General features: G+C 42.4%; 1 long non-coding RNA gene across 1 annotated transcript; it reads left to right on the top strand.

The window, feature by feature from the left end:
* Positions 1–560: 560 nt before the first annotated feature.
* LOC115476287 lies at positions 561–4,322 on the top strand. Its single transcript, XR_003943155.1, has 3 exons — positions 561–597; positions 1,374–1,479; positions 3,689–4,322. It is a non-coding gene; the product is annotated as an uncharacterized LOC115476287 (long non-coding RNA).
* Positions 4,323–5,293: the final 971 nt, after the last annotated feature.

Here is a 5,293-nt window from a genome sequence, read left to right as displayed (position 1 = left end):
ACGGTCGGGGATAGCTCTTTACGGCACCGGCCATCTATTTGGCCGGCGCCGTTCGATTATGCCCCTCCACGTTACCAATGTATAGGAAGTAATGCCATAAAGACACCTACATTTAGGCACCAGATATGTGTGTAATCCATTAGAATACCAGCATATATGAGCATTTATGCACTCAAAAGTGCATACATGTCAAATATGCACCTACATGCTATTTTATAAATGCACTTGTATTTTCAATAGCACATAGTTTGAAGATGTGTGCACACATAGGTGGAGTCTAGGGAGAGTGCAACATTACTTGTGAAACATAGAATAATATAAGTTATGTGCATATCTCTGGAACATAGGTACACACAGTACAGCTGGAATAAGTGCTTGTGACTAAGTTTTATGCACATCAGTGGCGTACTGAGGGCGGGGCAGTGGGTGCGTTCCACCCCGGGTGCACACTGCAGGAGGGGTGTAGGGAGCAGCTGCACGGCTGTCGACTCCGCTGGTTCCCTGCTCCCTCTGCCCCAGAACAGGAAGTTTAACAGCAGAGGGAGCAGGGAACTAGTGGAGCCGGCAGCCATGTGGCTGTTCCCTGCACCCCAGCAGGTAAGAAGAATGCACCTGAAGGGGGTGGGGGCTTAGAGCAGATGCGCTGGGGGGGGGGTGTCGTTGCACCCGGGGGGGGGGGTGTCGTGCTGTACCCAGGGAGGATGGACGACACTGCACCCGGGGGGGGGGGGGGGGGATGCCCAGCAGCAATCTGCCCCAGGTGGCAGCCGACCCAGGAACCGCAAAAACAAAAAAGGGGTTCACAATTTCCACAAATAATCCAACAAAACAAGAAAAGTGGAAAAGAAACCAACTTCAAGAGATCAATCCAAACACCAGGGTAAGATGCTCCCAAATCAAATTTTATTTGGAGCTTACACGGTCCATGTTTCGGCTTTAGAAAGCCTTCATCAGGGGTCGATCAGTGAGTGCACAATTGTATACTGATTGACGATGGAGCGCATGAGCAAATATCTCTTGTTGGTGTTAGATAGTATTCCTACCCTAATCAAGAGATATTTGCTCATGAGCTCCATCGTCAATCAGTATTCAATTGTGCACTCACTGATCTCTTGAAGTTGGTTTCTTTTCCACTTTTTTTGTTTTGTTTTTTTAGCCGACCCAGGAACGCCACTGATGCACATATTTACTATTCTATAACGGAAAGTAGGCACCTACTTTTCTTTATAGCATAAGCTCCTATCAGTCGCACAGTTATAGAATTACCCCTTTTGAGGAAGACATTGAAAAACAAGAAAGGCATTTTTCTGGTATTGCAGAAAATATTCACAGGATTTTTTTTTTTAACTTTTGACTTTTTTTTTTCTCTACAGGGGCAGCGCAAGCAGGTGACAGATGAGACAAAAGAGAAATGCTTCCTGCTTACCTCAGCAGCTGCTGGCTTTATACTGCTGAACCAGAATGTTGGCACAATGCAAGGTAAATATGCATCACTCAAACCCATTGTGCATGTACTGAAAGCCAGACCTCTCTGAACTACTGATCATTGACACTGGCTTTCAGTGGCAATAAATTACCTCATCTGTTCCCAAAACAAAAATAACAATGAGACCTAACCTTTTGTCTGCTTTTGAGTAAAATAATTAGTGCGGCAGAGGTTTTAAGGCAGTACTGTCATCTTTCAAGGCTTCAGCTGGTACTACTGTTCTGTTATTTACCTCCTACGATCCTACATCCAAGCACGGGAATGAAAAGACTTCACAATGAGCCAAGCTAAGGATCTTTGCTCATTCAAGAAAGCATGGAACAAGTACATAGGATCTGTAAGGCAGTGAAACAAATAGTAGATGGCATGGATGGGCAGACTGGATGGTCTTTATCTGCCTTCATTTTTCTAGGTTTCTATGTTTCTAAGCATTTCAGTAGAGTGTTATTGCAGTGGGGCTGGGGGACAGAGAAAATTTAGTTGTGGAAGACAAGGAGGTGAAGGGGTGACAGGACAGGGTACTGAAGCCACCGTGAGTCCAAAACATGTGCTAATTCAACCACTGAGCTTCAATGTGGCCCACATACATTATAGGATGACATATCCCATTTTGTTGCATGTCATTAACAAACGAAAACAACCAGAAAAAAAAACATGACATTTTTGTGTTTTTTCCTTTGTCAATAATAGCATGCACTATTTGCAAATAGTACACACTCTTTCAAAAAGAGCTAGCTCCATTTTGAAATAGCAAGTGCACGTATGAACTATCGTGGATGCATGCAATATCAGAAAAAAATGTGCATTCTTTCCAAAAGAGTCGGCAACCTCTTTGCAATATAGTGCACTCCATTTAAGCGCATGTTGCATAAGTGCACACTCCATTTACCTGCACGATCATGCTCCGATCCCAATTGTTTTTCCATTCAGTTCAATGATGACTTACTTTGGTTTGGTGCACCATTTATAAGTGCATGCTCTGTTTAAATGTAATCAATTGATTGGCTTCATTGGCAGAATCATTCCATTTAAGGGCCAGCCCACCCTGAGTATTTTTAATTTGCGTGCCACCGCAACTACAACCATTTAATCCCTCAGGTGGGGAAGGAAAGGGCAGAGCCAGAACCTCCCTCATTTACTCCCAAACTTGTGATATACAAATGCCATGTGACCCAGGCAGCTGTACATCACAACATTGGGAGCCAATGAGGGAGAGTGAGGAGAGAGCCAGGACCACCCCCCACCCCCTCCATTGGCTCCAAGCTTCATGATGTACAACTGATTTCTTTCATCCCATTTAACAGACTGTTAATGACTTAACAACAGTTGTGCATAAGTTTTATTGATGTTTTAGAAAACTGTCTATGCTTTACATCTATAACTACATTTGTCATTGTGAGAGAAATTTTAACTATCCTATAACAGTTGTACTACACTGGCTCTGTGAGGTTAATGAAATTATGTTTTGAAAGGGTCGCCGCATCTCAAGAAAGATATAGTGGAATTGGAAAAGGTGCAGCGAAGGGCGACTAAAATGATAACGGAGATGGGTCGACTTCCCTATGAAGAAAGACTAAGGAGGCTATGGCTTTTCAGCTTGGAGAAGAGACGGCTGAGGGGAGACATGATATAAATTAATGAGTGGAGTGGAACAGGTGGATGTGAAGCGTCTGTTCACGCTTTTCAAAAATACTAGGACTAGGGGGCACGCGATGAAACTACAGTGTAGTAAATTTAAAACAAATCGGAGAAAATCTTTCTTCACCCAACGCGTAATTAAACTCTGGAATTCGTTGCCGGAGAACGTGGTCAAGGCGGTTAGCTTTAAAAAGGGGTTAGACAGTTTCCTAAAGGACAAGTCCATAAACCCCTACTAAATGGACTTGGGAAAAATCCACAATTCCGGGAATAACATGTATAGAATGTTTGTACGTTTGGGAAGCTTGCCAGGTGCCCTTGGCCTGGATTGGCCACTGTCGTGGACAGGATGCTGGGCTCGATGGACCCTTGGTCTTTTCCTTGTGTGGCATTACTTATGTACTTATGAAATTATGTTTTGAAAGGGTAACCTTGGTTATGTGCACACTCTGGTTATATGCAAGCTATATACATCAAGGTCTCGAGGCCTTGCATTTACCCAGACTGCACATAAACACCTAATACAAACTCAAGAGAAATCAAACCCTATCCTCTTCCCTACAGGTTGTCCCAGAGTTACAATGTGAAGGCTGTCTATTTAATACTCCCCATGGAGTCATCAGTCTTTCTCAGTAAGTGCCCATCTCCTATCACTCTGTTTGCATCCTAATGCTTCATTTATGGCTTGTACAATCCTAGCTGCAGAGCAATCTGTTTTAATTTATAGAATGTGCATATTGCATGCACCATTAGTTTAATATAAATACTCATCAGAGATGTGAGAGGGTGAATGAGCTTGCATACGGCATGCATTATCTGCCATGCATACAACACATATTATATTACAGTTTAATGACTGATCAAAAACAGAATCCTGCATCTCATTAGGCTCTTACTAAATGAAGAGACCAGTCCAATAGTATTTTACATGTCAGCCTGTTCCCATCCTTCTTATACTGTGTAGGTCTTTTGAGAGGATCATCAGAGAATCACAAATTAAAGATGGCTTTTTCCTAATTTTCGATCCAAAAAGGGTCTCTTTTCAGTTCTAGTGCTTATTGTAGATGTAAACCAATGCTGTATCTATAACACAATGTAAAAGTGCTATAGGCTAGCTTTTATTCAGATGGTTAGAGGGTAAACGGATCTGGGATCAAGACGGGTTACCATATGGCTCCAGAAAAAGGAGGACAAAACGAGCCAGTCTGGGTTTTACTTCCATTGCTTTCAATGGAAGTAAAACCCGGACAGGATCAATGTGTCCTCCTTTTTCTGGAGCTATGTGGTAACTCTAATCAAGAGTGACCCTAAAATTCTTACAGTATTTGCAGGAAAACTGTGCATGATGATAACAGAAATGCTATGAAGATTTCAATAGATCCATGGACTCTTTAGCAAGCTTTCTGCTAATGCATTTGCTATTTGAGTTATATTTATTTATTTATTTGTTACATTTGTATCCCACCTATTTGTAGGCTCAATGTGGCTTACATAGTACCGGAGAGGCGTTTGGAAACTCCGGTGTAAACAAATACAAAGTGATGTGGTAAGATAAAGTTCATGTGGCACAGCCGCATTAGGGAATCATACAATGGAAGAGTTGTGTTATGTCCATTACGTACTTAAGTTTTGTTGTGTTGCAGAGATCAGGCATTTATGTTGGATCGGTAGGGTATGCCTTTTTAAACAGGTTAGTTTTTAGTTTTTTTCCAGAAGTTTAGGTGGTCATACGTAGTTTTCAAGGCTTTTGGTAATGCGTTCCACAGTTGTGTGCTTATGTAGGAGAGACTGGATGCGTAGGTTGATTTGTATTTGAGTCCTTTGCAGCTTGGGTAGTGCAGATTTAGGTACGTTCGCGTTGACTTGGATGTGTTTCTAGTTGGTAGGTCGATCAAGTCTGCCATGTATCCCGGGGCTTCACCATAGATAATTTTGTGAACCAGACTGCAGATTTCAAAAGCAATGCGTTCTTTGATTGGGAGCCAGTGTAGTTTTTCGTGGAGGGGTTTTGCGCTTTCAAATCGCGTTTTTCCGAAGATAAGCCTAGCTGCCGTGTTTTGAGCGGTCTGAAGTTTCTTTAATATTTGTTCTTTGCATCCCGCATAAATTCCATTGTAGCAGTCTACATGGCTTAGTACCATTGATTGTATCAGGTTGCGAAATGTTTCC

This window comes from Microcaecilia unicolor, chromosome 8 (assembly GCF_901765095.1).
Source record: "Microcaecilia unicolor chromosome 8, aMicUni1.1, whole genome shotgun sequence".
NCBI lineage: Eukaryota > Metazoa > Chordata > Amphibia > Gymnophiona > Siphonopidae > Microcaecilia > Microcaecilia unicolor.
This window is presented reverse-complemented; position numbering and strand designations above follow the sequence as displayed.